We start from the raw sequence: 15,977 nt of genomic DNA on the forward strand, positions 1-15,977 counted from the left end.
ATCCCAGTATCCCCAGTAGTGAGAAGTACCGATCCCATTATCCCCAATAGTGACCAATAGAGATCTCAGTGTCAATGCTTTGATCACCGTGTTCTGTAGATACCTCTGACAGTCGGGGATCATGCTCTGTTTGGTTTCTAGAGCTTGCTAGTGGGAATTGGCAAATAAATATAACCAATGGGTACAATTCTTTGGCTATTCCCCCTGGAATTCTCAGGACCTGTGTGTTTCCTCTGCTCCTCGGCTCCATCTAGTGGCCATTGTGCAGTATGACTTCTATCCCAACCAATCATATTGCTCCGTGTTGTCAGATTTATGGCTTTTTGCTTCAGATGACAAAAACAACTAAAACTCCATTCCCCCTCCCCCCGGGGGATCCATAGAAGAGTCCATCTGACCAACAGTCCATGGGGGGCGGTGCCTGCAGTCATGGGGCTCCCTGATTGGCTGATTCTGACCTGTAACCAATCCCATCGCTCCATATTGGTGTGTTCTCCCATCTCAGAGGGATGAAATCTGCACACATCTCATAGGTTTTGGTTCTCATTATGGAGATCCTATACAGAGGGACCTGTCTATAGAGATCTGCAAAATAATCCCCCCGCTTCTACCGCCGCGCTTCTCACTTGGTTTTCTCCACTTTATAAATGTTTTACAGAGTCACAAACTCAGGAGGAGGAGCTATAAAACCGGATTGGTCCGCCTAAAACCAAAGAGAACCTGTGATGTCACCCCGACTCCGCCCTCCCACTGTGAGGAATAAAGAATCCGGGTTTAGGGCGGAGTAACTGAACAACATTTTCAGAGAAAACTTTATTTGCTACAAAAGAAATGACAAACTGTCAACCTTTTATAATTGGACCCCCTCAGCCGTTCTCTAAACATGTAATAGGTGTGAAGAGATCGTTCAGCGGCGTCCCTCCCATCGCCCTCTGGTGGTCAGACTCTACTTGGATCCGATCTTGCAGCAGCGGGCCGATGTCCAGTCTATATTCTTGCACTGACAGTGACAGGTTTTCTCAGACTGGATGTCCCACGAGCCACAGGCACTCCCACAGGCACACCCCGTGGGGGTGTAATCTGTATGAAATGAGAAGTGATGAAATATCAGATTTTTACATTCAACAATCCTACATACAGAGTTGCCAACCGTCCCGAACTTGCCGGGACAGTCACGGCTTTCAAGAAGTTGTCCCACCATGTCCATGTCCCGAGCTGTGTCCCAGAAATCAGAGCTGCAGAGACAGAAGAAACCCTTTTTTGCTCTCTCTTCTGACCCCTGCATCATCTCCTGCTGCTCTAACTCTTCTTGTACCTGCCCCTGTTCTCTGCCCCCCACCCCGCAGTACCAATGACTCCCCTGCTGCCAGCTATTTTTTCTCTCCTCTACTGCTGGTTTCAGCTGCTGCAGGGGAGCCACAGGAGGATTGTAAATGAATCCCCCACTGGTGTTCTCGCCCCCCATACTGTACATGAAGCCCCCAGCAGCACTGATCCCCACCATGTTCCCTGTTCCCCAGCAGTGCCGCCTGTCTTCCCCTCCTTCTCCTGCTGGCTGCATTTGCTGCTTGGGCTGGAGATTGGTGTTAGGATGAAATGTGGTAGGGGGGATGGTACACATGTCATGTTCACTAGCCCCTCCCTGAATGAACACAGTGAGAGATTGGTACTACTAATCACTCCCATGTTCTTCATCACTGAAGCAATGTAAACAGTACAGGGCCCTGCTGCCCACATGTACTTTGCCCTTTTGATCTCCAGTGCTGTGCCCTGCTGTCCCCTGTACTTTGCCCTGCTGATCTCCGGTGCTGTGCCCTGCTGCCCCCTGTACTTTGTCCTCCTGTTCTCCAGTGCTGTTTCCTGCTGCCCCCTGTACTTTGCCCTTCTGACCTCCAGTACTGTGCCCTGCTGCCCCCTGTACTTTGTCCTTCTTATCTCCAGTGCTGTGCCCTTCTTCCCCCCTGTACTTTGCCCTTCTGATCTCCAGTGCTGTGCCCTTCTTCCCCCTGTACTTTGTCCTCCTGACCCTTAGTACTGTGCCCTTTCCAGCTCTTTGCCCTTCCGATCTCCAGTACTGTTCATTGCTGCCCCTGTACTTTGCCCTTCTTCCCCCCAGTACTGTGCCCTGCTGCCCCCTGTACTTTGTCCTCCTGACCCTTAGTGCTGTGCCCTGCTGCCCCCTGTACTTTGTACTTTTGATCCCCAGGACTGTTCCCTTCTGCCCCCTGTACTTTGCCCTTCTGACCCCCCAGTACTGTGCTCTGCTGCCCTTGTACTTTGCTCTTCTAACCCTTAGTACTGTGCTCTGCTGCCCCCTGTACTTTTTGCCCTTCTGACCCCCCAGTAATGTGCTTTGCTGTCCCTGTACTTTGCCCTTCTGACCCCCCAGTACTGTGCCCTGCTGCCCCCTGTACTTTTTCCTCCTGGTCCCTCAGCACTGTTCTTACCCCCCATACTGTACATGAACCCCCCAGCAGCGCTGATCCCCACCATGTTCCCTGTTCCCCAGCAGTGCCGTATTCCCCTCCTCCTCCTGCTGACTGCTTGGGCTGGAAATTGGTGTTAGGATGAAATGTGGTGGGGGGAGATGTACACATGTTCACTAGCCCCTCCCTGAATGAACATGGTGAGAGATTGGTACTAATCACTCCCATGTTCATTCATCACTGAAGCAATGTAAACGGTACAGGGCCCTGCTGCCCCCCTGTACTTTGCCCTTCTGATCTTCAGTGCTGTGCTCTGCTCCCCCCTGTACTTTGTCCTTCTGCCCCTTAGTGCTGTGCCCTGCTGTCCCCCAGTACTTTGCCCTTCCGCTCTATAGTTCTGTTTATTGCTGCCACTATACTTTGCCCTTCTGACCCCCCAGTACTGTGCCCTGCTGCCCCCATGTACTTTGTCCTCCTGACCCTTAGTGCTGTGCCCTGATCCCCCCCCCAGTACTTTGTCTTTTTGATCACCTGGAAAGTTCCCTTCTGCCCCCTGTACTTTGCCCTTCTGACCCCCAGTACTGTGCTCTGCTGCTACCTGTACTTTGCCCTTCTGGCCCCCCAGAACTGTGCCCTGCTGCCCCCCTGTACTTTTTCCTCCTGACCTCCCAATACTGTGCTCTGCCTGCCCCCTGTATTTTGATCTCTAGGACCTCATGGGTGGTAGGGGATCTCTAGGACCTCAGGGGTGGTCTGAGATCTCTAGGACCTCAGGGGTGGTCTGAGATCTTTAGGACCTCAGGGGTGGTGTGAGATCTCAAAGGACCTCATGGCCGGTCTGAGATCTCTAGGACCTCAGGGGTGGTCTGAGATCTCTAGGACCTCAGGGGTGGTCTGAGATCTCCAGGACCTCATGGGTGGTCTGAGATCTCCAGGACCTCATGGGTGGTCTGAGATCTCTAGGACCTCATGGGTGGTCTGGAGTGAAGGAAACGTCTCTCTCACACTGATACTGAGCTCTATTTGAGGTCTTGTGATAATTACCTGCAGGACAGGTAGCGAATGCTCCTCGCTGGTTGACGTCAGTGCAGACAATTTTACTGCTCTCCAGGGCTGTGGAAGCTGGAATAGAAAACAGAGATATGAGGAACCTACAAATTTAAATAGGCAGATATGGTTGCCCCACCCCCAACACTATCCAAACATTTTCCTTACTGACCATGGAACAAAACCTCACCCATATTCATGTTATCTATCAATGCCTAGAAGGCCTTTGATCATATTGGCTGGACCTTTGTGCCTTTTACCCTCTAACAGATCGGGATCCCACCTTCCTTCCTCGACACAATCTGTCAGGGAATTCCTGTGAGACGTTTTGCACAAGCACATAGCCTTTCCTATAGAACAGCGAACAGGCACAATCTAGGTGGAGTAGGACGCTTTTGACGAGTCTGCTCCACTCAGGGACAAGCTAGTCAGGCAGTCAGTCAGTCAGGCAGGTGCGCTTCTCCCAGCCCCCGGCGGCAAAGCACTCACCACCGCTTCCAGGACCCAGCTGTTTCTCTCTCCCAGTTGGCCTCCGTCAGTCCGTCTGTTGCCTCCCCCACAGGCTCCTTCCTACAGGTAAGCCCAGGTGTTTACCTGACCGCCGGTTCCATCCTCCTGCCCCTGCCCTCTGCCCGGAGGTGATTTGCGGACGTCCTTTTCAGGATAAGCCGCGGCTTGTCCGCCCGGGTAAAACGGCAGTAACGGCCACCCAAACATCCCCCTACACCAACAGCAAAACAATCCCCCCCCTCACGGCCCCGCAATCTCCCCCGAACGTTCTGGGACAAGATCGCGGCGGCCGTACTTCAGCCGCGGCCTAGTGGCACGCTCGCGTCAGCAGTCAAAACGGATCAATCGCCCCCCGGTGGTACCCCACAAAAGCCCCAGCCACCCCAGGACTCCTCGTGGTCCCCCAGGATCTCCACCGCTCACCCTCCAGCTGCCCCAGTACCCTTGCCCCGGCTCGGACCTAAACCCGGTCGGCGGCCATCTTGGTACACCCAAACACCCAATACCATTCACCCCCACCTCCCTGCCACAGCCCTTTTTCCAGATTTGGTGCATCATTCACTATTTTTGATCCAGGGTTTTGCCGATTGCCTGTTTAGGGGTCAGGAAGGAATTTTTTTCCCCAGTTATTGAAGATTGGCCAGCACGCCTGGGTTTTTTTGCCTTCCTCTGGATCAAAACGGGGAGGGAAGATTTGACGAGTGGCGCCCCACTTGGATTTCTTTCCCCCCATCACCCGCCAATCAACAGTACTCTCTCTGCATTTTTTTGCGATCATGGATAATCTCAGTTACTCAGCAGAAACCATCTGGGAACTAAAACCATTCGCTTCAAACTTACCAGTTGTCACGAAAAAAGCTCTAAGAAGGGAGCAACTTTTAAGAATTGATCGACGATCGACAATCAAATATCATAAGCATTTACCCCAGCCCAAGCGCATATCATGCGTTTTGGTCAACACGAGATCGGCAGTAAAACACTGACAAGAAATCCACGATTTCATTCTACATAACGATCTAGACTGCCTCTTTATCACAGAAAGCTGGCTCACAGCCGACTGTAACACCATTCTAGGAGAACTGGTGCCAGAGAATTATCACATTATAACAGAAAACAGAGTGGGGCAAAGAGGAGGAGGCCTGGCAGTGATCCATAAGACTAACCTCGCGATCACTAAGCCAGCCCTTCAGTACTCGCTTCCATTCATGGAAACCCTCACTCTGCAACTACAAACAAATCCACAGGAGACCGTCCATATTCTACTCTGCTATAGACCACCGGGTCCAAAATCGCAGCTTCTCTCACCTTGGTCAGAGTTCATGTTCACTTTCACCCTAAACAGCAAACACCTTTTGCTACTCGGGGACTTCAACCTGTGGGCCAACTCCTCACAAGATCCCGTTGCCAATGCCTGCATTGACCATCTGGAAGTATTAGGTCTGCAGCAACTAGTATGTGGGCCCACACATAGTTCTGGTCACACGCTCAATCTTATTTTCAGACAAGATCTGGAAATTAACATTTAAAAAAATGAATCGTTGCCATGGACAGATCACCATGCAATTAAACTCACAATCACCACAAAGGCCCCCCTAACAAGAACATCAAAACCAGTGACAACACACTGGACTAGATCACATAAGAAGCTCTACTCAGAGCTCTTAAAAACTACATTAGGGAAAAAAATAAAATCCATCCAACCATATCAAACTGCCACAGAAACACTGGATGCCATAAACGCGGCTCTACTACAGTCAGCCGACTTGGTCGGCCCAAACACAAAACCTGCATCAGGAAAAACAACTCCAGCTGGTTTAATGACCAGCTGTCGCTGCTGAAGCAAGAGCGCAGAAGAGCAGAAGCCGCCTGGAAAAGAAGCTCTTCTGAAGAAAACCTTTCTGTCTATAAGGTAATAACAAAAAAATACCACAAAGAAATCTTCAAAGCCAAAAAAAATTGTGACGGTATTGGTATGATATCCCCGTCAAAGATTCCCTTCTTCCATAAGAACATCACCCAATATTCCACTAGGAGGAATATTCCTGAGATCGCCCATTAAGCCACACATGAGTCCAGGCTTACTGCTAGAACAAGACAGACTTTAAGGGTTTCTTCTCAGCTTTATATACAGTACCAGGCATTAAAGCAACAACCATGAGATCTCCACCCCCCTAATCACACACTAAGGCTAATTACTACAACATTCTAGACAGGTCGGCACCGGCCTATAATTATCATGTCTAATCACTGCACATTCCTTAATTAATGGCATCAAACAAACCACCTTCACACACTGAGTTTCCTAGGCAGACGTTTCGTCTCCACATGCCGCTTGACACCTATTCACACCTCTGAGCATCAATAGGTTTTAGACAGTGTTATCAGACATTTAAAGGCCTTTCAAAAGCTAGCCTTATTTAACATATTAACAGAGAGATGAGTCACACATGAAATCACCTTCTAACACAGCATTAACCAAGCAGGGAGAATTTAAACTGAAGCATCCTTCACAATGGCCCCCCTTTTTCTCCCTGCTCCGGCCACCCGGTTGGACCTTTACTGGTCCAGTAGGGTTGACGGGTTCAGAGCTTTTAGTCCGAGGTTAACTCCGTTTGGCGTGACTGACCTCCCTTGGCAACTGCTTCAGACTCAGGTATGCCACCGGGTCGCCAGATCACACGCCGGTCAGTCCCCAAGTCTTTGTGTGATCTGCAGAGTCACCAGAAGTCAGTGTGAAGACGGGGAATGGGTCTGTGCGCCGCCGTCTAGGTGTCCCGCTATGGGAGGGGGTAGGTTATGGCTCTGAAGTGACAATCACAGGAGATTCATAAAAAATAAAAAGTTATATTTGTTGTAATGCTGTAGCACTGGTGCTCAGAGTCCGAGGGGGGGGGATCAGTGCCCCATAGGGTCAGCTACCCCCTGCTCCCTCCGCAGCCGCCGGTTCTCCTCTTTGAGCTTCTCCAGCTCCATCTCCAGTTCATGGAGCCTGGGGGGGTCAGCCTGCTGTGACCTCAGGTGGTTGTTCTCCTCCTCCATGCGGCTTATGCACTCCTCCAGCTCTATGTACTCACGGATCAGCTCCTGCTTGCTCATGTCCTGCAGGCTCTCCACGTGGTCCTTCATCATAAGGAACTGGGTGGTGGTGTAAGGGGCCACCGGTGGGCCCTTGGCGAACATCTCGGCCCGCATCTGGGACACCTGCTGTGACTCCCTCTCCCCCAGTCGCTTCTTCTCCTCCCAGGTCCGCTTGTTATACGGCTTCCAGGACCTCTTCTTCTTGGAGGGTGGCCGGCGGTGCCTCTTTCTGCCCAGCTCCCTCCAGGGCCCCTCCGGCTCATGGCTGTCGCCCATGACCAGCTGACAATGGTGTTCCCTGTTGTCCGTAATAACAGATTGTACCGTGAGGACTTCGTAAATGGTGTCCAATGGTTCTTCCTGACCCAGCTCCTGGGGATCCCAAGCCGAGTCTACACAATGGGCTGCTGCTGGTGGGCGGTACCCAGGTCGAGACCAATTTGACCTGGTGTTGTCATTCATGGGGCAATTCTGCTTGAAGTGACCCAGCTGTTTGCACCGGAAGCAGCGTTGTTCGTTGTCCTCCTGGCGTGGATAGCGAGGGCTAGATGTCATCGGTCTTTTAGGAGGTTGGTATCTAGCGGCTGGTGGGTGTGAGGGCGCCGTTGGTTGTGGAGGTTGTACCCGTGGTGTGACCTGGTTTGTCTTGCGAGTATCCGCATATTCATCCGCCAACTTCGCGGCCTCTGGTAGAGTCATGGGCCTGCGATCTCTCACCCAGTCTTTGACGTCCGTCTGGATGTGATTGTAAAATTGCTCCAGGAGCATTAGTTGCAAAATGTCCTCTGCGGTGGTGGCCTGGCTGTTGTTAACCCAGTTAGAGGCCGACAGGGACAACTGGCATGCCCATTCCGCGTAAGAGTCTTTCGTGGTTTTGCGTGAGTCCCTGAACTTCTGTCGGTGGGACTCTGGGGTTACTGCATAACGAGCCAGGAGCACTTCTTTAACCCTGGCGTAGCTATGGATATCCTGATCTAGCACGGTCCGGAAAGCATCAGAAGCTTTGCCTGACAGTTTGCCTGACAATATTGCAACCCACTCTCCTCTAGCTATTCGGTGCAGGTTACATTGTCGCTCAAAGTCTGCCAGGTAGTTATCAATTTCACAGTCCTTTTCATCAAAAGCTTTAAAAGCGCTAAACGGAATCTTCCTTGTGTCTGCTGTGCTGTACTCACTGTTTGGAGAATGTGCGGCTGCTTGTTGGACTGCTACCAGTTTTAACTGTAGTTCTGCGTCTCTTATTTGTTTATCCTTCTGTAGTTCTGCGTCTCTTATTTGTTTAGCCTCCTGTAGTTCTGCGTCTCTTATTTGTTTAGCCTTCTGTAGCTCTACGTCTCTTATTTGTTAAGCCTCCTCCGTTAACAGGTCCATCACTTTCAGCACCACATCCGCCGTTGGGTTCGGACCGAACCATGCTAGCTTCTCTCTCATTAGCTTGTTGGCTGGCGATTCCTCCTCCTGAATCACTGGTGTCTCCATGTCTTGTACTGCTGGCGTTGCTGCAACCAAGTTCTCCTGGTCTAGCTCCATTGATTCTGCTATGATGACCCGCTTGGTTTTGTTGCTAGCAATCCTTCCACGAACTTCCAGTAGTTCTTCCAGTGTCTGCTTGGAATCCGGGTGTAAAGGAGAGTAGAAGGGAAAATCCCGCCGCTGCCAACCAATTATGATGGTATTGGTATGATATCCCCGTCAAAGATTCCCTTCTTCCATAAGAACATCACCCAATATTCCACTAGGAGGAATATTCCTGAGATCGCCCATTAAGCCACACATGAGTCAGAGCTCACTGCTGGAACAAGACAGACTTTAAGGGTTTCTTCTCAGCTTTATATACAGTACCAGGCATTAAAGCAACCATGAGATCTCCACCCCTCTAATCACACACTAAGGCTAATTACTATAACATTCTAGACAGGTCGGCACCGGCCTATAATTATCATGTCTAATCACTGCACATTCCTTAATTAATGGCATCAAACAAACCACCTTCACACACTGAGTTCCCTAGGCAGACGTTTCGTCTTCGCATGCCGCTTGACACCTATTCACACCTCTGAGCATCAATGGGTTTTAGACAGTGTTATCACACAATTAAAGGCCTTTCAAAAGCTAGCCATTTAACATATTAACAGAGAGATGAGTCACACATGAAATCACCTTCTAACACAGCATTAACCAAGCAGGGAGAATTTAAACTGAAGCATCCTTCACAAAAATCATTTCTCCAATAACATCACTAATGCCCTAAACCGTCCCCGCGAACTCTTCAAGATAGTTACCGAGACCATGAACCCCGTCTGTCTTGAAGCCCCCAATTCTGAGTCGCAGAAGGTAATCTATCTTGGTTCTCCTCTTTTCTGGAAAACCGATCACAAATAGTGAAACTGGGACCTTTCACTTCTGAAAAACGCACAGTGTCATGCGGAGTCCCTCAGGGATCCCCCCTGTCGCCGGTTCTGTTCAATATCTATCATCAGCAGCCAAAAATTACTTTACCACTCTTATGCAGATGACACACAACTGTATTTTCGCATATGCAACAAAAAGAATCATCATCTCGGTCTAGAGAAATGTCTCTCTTTGATAGAAAACTGGATGACAAAGAGTTATCTTAAACTCAACGGTGCGAAAACAGAACTTCTCCTGTTTCACGCCAGTCGTAAGAATCAACTTCCTACAACTTGGACCCCCCGCCCATTCTGGGCCAAATCATCACCCCTAGCGCCAAAGTCAAAAGTCTCGGGGTCATCTTTGACACCTACATGACAATGGATGCACAAATAGGGTCAGTAGTCAGCAGATCCCACCATCTGCTGCGCCTACTACGCAGACTTATTCCATTTATTCCCAAAGAAGACATAGCAGTTGTGGTGGGAACACTTGTGAACTCCAGACTGTATCACCTCGGACTCCCAAAGTACCAAATCTCTCGTCTGCAAGTCATTCAAAATACGTCCGCTAGACTTGTGACTGGGAAAAAAAACCTGGGAATCAATCTCACCTTCGCTGAGAACCCTTTACTGGTTGCCAGTAAAGGACAGAATTGCATTTAAAGCACTCTGTCTGACACATAAGTACATCCATTGGAAGGCCCCTCAATATCTATGCGAAAAGATAAAAGCTCACAACCCCAATTGCGTTCTGCGATCCACCAACCAAAATCTCCTCCAGATACCCAAAGCCAGATACAAGTCCAAAGGAGAAAGAAGATTTGCGCTCCATTTTCCCAGACTATGGAACGCTTTACCAACCAGCATTCGGTTGGAGGAGAACCACTTGGCGTTCAGGAGAAAGATCAAAACTCATCTCTTTTGATGTCAAAGGAGAAAGGAACAACGAGCGCCCAGAGGCGATTAAGTTTGCATGTACTGCGCTATATAAGTTTTTCACTCACTCAATCGCGGGTGAAAAATTAAGTTCAATGCTTCCGAGCATGCGTCGACTTGATTCTGAGTATGCAGGGTTTTTAGTGCGTCGGAATTGCATACAGACAAACTGATTTTCTGATAGAATTTTTTTTCCATCGGAAAAAATAGAGAACCTGCTCTCTATCTAAGTCAGTCGGAAATCCCGACAGAAAAAGTCTGATGGGGCGTACACACGGTCGGAATATTCTACGCAAAGCTCCCATCGGACATTTTCCATCGGAAATTCCGCTCGTTTGTACGGGGCATTACTCCTTTTCACACCAGACTTTTTAGGACATTCACGTGTTCTCATATATGTTTCACTTTGTTCTGAACTTGTGTTCAGTTTTGTGAGGTGTTTACACTACGTCTTTATATATATTGAAGGTAATTACCGTATATATATAAGTTAGCGCAATTTACTTCACAAATACACAAATTTAAATCCAACCTTTGAGGTTGCACTTTTATTATCTTGGCGCCGGTAACACACAACTTTTTCTAATTACTGTATATACTCGAGTATAAGTCGAGATTTACAGCACATTTTTTTTGTGCTGAAAATGCCCCCCTCGGCTTATACATGAGTCACCTTTTTGCGCCTGATCTCCCAGACTTTGGGGACCTGGTACCAGCTGGCTGTAGGTCCCCTGGACCATAAACTTGGCACACATATAGCCCTAGGTTTCCTCTACAAGTGTGCAAAGTTTGCTGTCTGGGGGACCTACGGCCGGGGAGCACCGATTTTTCAAAGCCGGGCACCCCTTCCATAGACTCTCATGTTAAACGTAAGTCTAGTCATGGGCACAGTGATGCATGGGCACAGTGAGGCACAGTAAAGCATGGACACAGTGAGACATGGACACTGTGAGGCATGGGCACAGTGAGGCATGGACACAGTAAGGCATGGACACAGTGAGGCATGAACACAGTGAGGCTTGAACACAGTGAGACATGGGAACAGTGAGGATTGGACACAGTGAGAAATGGGCACAGTGAGACATGGGCACGTTGAGACATGGACACGGTGAGACATGGACACAGTGAGGCATGGACACAGTGAGACATGGGCACAGTGAGGCATGGGCACAGTGAGGCATGGGCACAGTGAAGCATGGACACAGTGAGACATGGGCACAGTGAGGCATGGACACAGTGAGGCATGGACACAGTGAGACATGGGCACAGAAGGGCATGGACACAGTGAGACATGGGCACAGTGAAGCATGAACACAGTGAGTCATAGGCATTTTAGCTATGACTAAGCGCTGACATTACAGTGCGAAACGCGTCAGCTTATACCCCACTGCCTGCTGTGATTTGTAGTGCTGTTTCTTTTTACTATTAAAGGTGACCTTTTTAAGGATTTTTGGAAGTGCGGCTGTCCAACCTTTTTATTTTCAAGTTTTGTTCCATGCATTGCCTGCACCCATGCTTCTGAGAGGACACTGATTGCTTAGTGCACTCACCTGGAGCTGCAGTTCCCTTCTTCTCTATTGAGGTATGGAAATAGTGAGGCATGGGCACAGTGAGGCATGGGCACAGTGAGACATGCACATGGGCACAGTGAGGCATGCAGATGGACACCCTAGGCTTATACTCGAATCAATACGTTTTCCCAGTTTTTTGTGGTAAAATTAGGTGCCTCGGCTTATATTCGGGTCGGCTTATAGTCGAGAATATACGATACTCATCCCATTTAACCTTTTTTTTGGTTTATACTTTTTATGGTCTTTATTTAGCCCTAGGACTGCTATTTATTTTAGTTTTCCCACCCCCTTTCTTGTCTGCACTCTTCTTTTTCTTTTCCCTACTTATTCTTTCTAATAATAATTTGCCTCCCTGTGGGGTCGGTTGCAGGAGAAGAGCCCCCAAGGTGACTGTGGGTAGATTTTGGGGACAGGACATTTTTTACTTTTCGGCATCATCCCGATGTTTCAGAATTCTTTTATTTTGCTTGTCATGACTGTCATTTTTATTGCTCAATCAGAAATGATTGCCCCTGATCTAGCCCCAGCGTGGGCCATTTATATGCTAAATTCTTAAAGCAATAAACACATTGAAACAGAAAATGGTGCTATGATCATGAAGAGGCTAGGCATAGAGGAGGGTGACCTACCCATAGATTTCATGAGGTTTGTGAGGGAGACGACGTCCCTCAGACAACATTCTCCAGGACAATTCTGTTCACAGATTTTGTCTGCTGAGACCGCGGAGAGGAGAAAGAAAGAAAGGAGGAGCTTCATCTTCAGAGTCCAGGAAGACCTGAGAGGGACGGAGAACGGGATGATATCTCACCATAAATAACCATTCTCTATACAAATATGGTGGGAAACTGAGACACCAAATATGACATGAAGGACAGAGAACATCAAAAGGAACCCCCTGACATCCATCTACACCGGGAGAACCCAGAGAACCCAACATCCGTCTACACCGGGAGAACCCAGAGAACCCAACATCCGTCTACACCGGGAGAACCCAACATCCGTCTACTCCGGGAGAACCCAACATCCGTCTACACCGGGAGAACCCAAAATCCGTCTACACCGGGAGAACCCAACATCCGTCTACACCGGGAGAACCCCACATCCATCTACACCGGGGGAAGCCGACATCTGTCTACACCGGGAGAACCCAACATCCGTCTACACCGAGAGAACCCGACATCCGTCTACACCGGGAGAACCCAACATCCGTCTACACCGGGAGAACCCAACATCCGTCTACACCGGGAGAACCCAACATCCGTCTACACCGAGAGAACCCAACATCCGTCTACACCGGGAGAACCCCAACATCCGTCTACACCGGGAGAACCCAACATCCGTCTACACCGGGGGAACCCAACATCTGTCTACACCGGGGGGAACCCAACATTCGTCTACATCGGGAGAACCCAACATCCGTCTACACCGGGGGAACCCAACATCTGTCTATACCGGGGGAACCCAACATTCGTCTACACCGGGAGAACCCAACATCCGTCTACACCGAGAGAATCCAACATTCGTCTACACCGGGAGAACCCAACATCCGTCTACTCGGGAAAACCCCACATCCATCTACACATCCGTCTACTCCGGGAGAACCCAACATCCATCTACACCGGGGGAACCCAACATCTGTCTACACGGGGGGAACCCAACATCTGTCTACACGGGGGGAACCCAACACCTGTCTACACTGGGAGAACCCTACATCCGTCCACACCGTGGAACAGTTATAAGAAGGAGAAAATCATTTCATTTTACTGATACTTTTTTCCCCTCTCAGTCCCCCAAGGAACTTGAAGTGTGAATAAAAGGTAAATGTTCTTTCTCTGCCTTCTTCCATTGAAAGGAATTGATGTCACCAACTTTAAGGTGGAGTAAAGTGGTTGAACCGCCTGGAGCAGCTTTATAGATGGTGTTTTATACATTCAGAATAGATTTAGTGGAGATTACAAAAGAGGAATTTGTCCCCAACATTCACTTCTGGTGTGACGTCCCATAGACCCTCCTATACAGATAGTAATGGGGGTGATTGGAAGAGTGACCATAATCCACTCCTTTAGTAATTCCCCCTTGAGCTCTATATATGGTGTATTATTATTATTATTATTCAGGAATTATATGGCACCAACATTATAAATGGAGACAATACATCAGTAACTCATCATTATCCCAGTGATATAAAGATTCTGGACCCCCATACAGGACTGAGACCCCCTCCCCTCCATAACACTTACCTGATGGATATGAGAGAAGTTCTGTATCTCCTGAAGGTGAGGAGACACTTATATACCTGATGGGGACCGACCTTCCAGCAATCACAGATTCTTATCAGGATAGGAGTTGCCGTCCTTGTTAATCTTTCACCTGCTGAAGTTCGGCCATCTGTCTGTATAGAAGTGGATGGGGTGTGTGTTCACCAAGAGGCATCTCCATTCTGTGAGCCCACAGAGCTGACACTCCATGATTTCACAAAAACAAGTCTTTATATATCTTCAGAGATGTAGCAGCATTTTCAATTACAAAGTGATAGAATATTCCATATCACAGTACATAGAAACTTGCACTCTAATGTCCCCTCCCCCACAGCCATGAACTGTTATTATTATTTGTGACGGTATTAGAATGATATCCCCGTCAAATATTCCCTTCTTCCTTAAAGAGCATCACCCCAATATTCCACGAGGAGGAACATTCCTGGAATCGCCCAATAAGCCACACATGGGTCACGCTTACTGCTGGAACAAGACAGCTTTAATGGTACAACACACAGCTTATATGTAATTTACAAAGCTGTTACAATGACAAATCTCGCCCCCCCCTCACACAGTGGGGGTCTTCAATACAGATCCTTGGAAACAATGATATCTCCTTGAACTAATCAGTCTCTAGACCCTCTGTCACCGAACCTGCCAGACACATTTCTTTAGATAATGACATCAGTGACGTTAATTACTAGTTGTACAGAATACATTATCTAGGCAGCCTGGCCCCGCATGTAGAAGCGATAATTACCACAATGAAGCAATCAGAATAATTAACAGGGGCCCTCCTAATCACAGTAACCACAGGGCTTCTTCACACAACACACTAGACCATTTACCCTTTGAACTAGGACTGGCTGAGGAAAGGTCATTACCATATCAACAGCCTGTTAGCCGAAGGAATGAGTCACACCTGAAATCCTCTAACACACACACAGCATAACGAGCAGGGAGAATTAAACTGAAGCATCCTTCACAATGGCCCCCCTTTTTCTCCCTGCTCCGGCAACCCGGTTGGACCTTCCCTGGTCCAGTAGGGTTGACGGGTTCAGATCTTTTAGTCCGAGGTTAACTCCGTTTGGCGTGACTGACCTCCCTTGGCAACTGCTTCAGACTCAGGAATGCCACCGGGACGTCAGATCACACGCCGGTCAGTCCCCAAGTCTTTGTGCGATCTGCAGAGTCACCAGAAGTCAGTGTGAAGACGGCGAATGGGTCTGTGCGCCGCCGTCTAGGTGTCCCGCTATGGGAGGGGGCAGGTTATGGCTCTGAAGTGACAATCACAGGAGATTCATAAAAAAAAAAAAAAAAATTATATTTGTTGAAATGCTGTAGCACTGGTGCTCAGAGTTCGGGGGGGGGGGGAATCAGTGCCCCATAGGGTCAGCCACCCTCTGCTCCCTCCGCAGCCGCCGGTTCTCCTCTTTGAGCTTCTCCAGCTCCATCTCCAGTTCATGGAGCCTGGGGGGGTCAGCCTGCTGTGACCTCAGGTGGTTGTTCTCCTCCTCCATGCGGCTTATGCACTCCTCCAGCTCCATGTACTCACGGATCAGCTCCTGCTTGCTCATGTCCTGCAGGCTCTCCACGTGGTCCTTCATCATCAGGAACTGGGTGGTGGTGTAAGGGGACACCGGTGGGCCCTTGGCGAACATCTCGGCCCGCATCTGGGACGCCCGCTGCGACTCCCTCTCCTCCAGTCGCTTCTTCTCCTCCCAGGTCAGCTTGTTATACGGCTTCCAGGACCTCTTC

At 49.1% G+C, this 15,977-nt stretch overlaps 1 long non-coding RNA gene across 1 annotated transcript; it reads right to left on the minus strand.

Annotated features, from left to right (window-relative positions):
- Positions 1-3,462: 3,462 nt before the first annotated feature.
- Positions 3,463-14,294, minus strand: LOC120925101. Its single transcript, XR_005746548.1, has 3 exons — positions 14,202-14,294; positions 12,591-12,736; positions 3,463-3,548 (listed from the first exon to the last, which is right to left on the minus strand). It is a non-coding gene; the product is annotated as an uncharacterized LOC120925101 (long non-coding RNA).
- Positions 14,295-15,977: the final 1,683 nt, after the last annotated feature.

Source organism: Rana temporaria, chromosome 1 (genome assembly GCF_905171775.1).
Source record: "Rana temporaria chromosome 1, aRanTem1.1, whole genome shotgun sequence".
Classification (NCBI taxonomy): domain Eukaryota; kingdom Metazoa; phylum Chordata; class Amphibia; order Anura; family Ranidae; genus Rana; species Rana temporaria.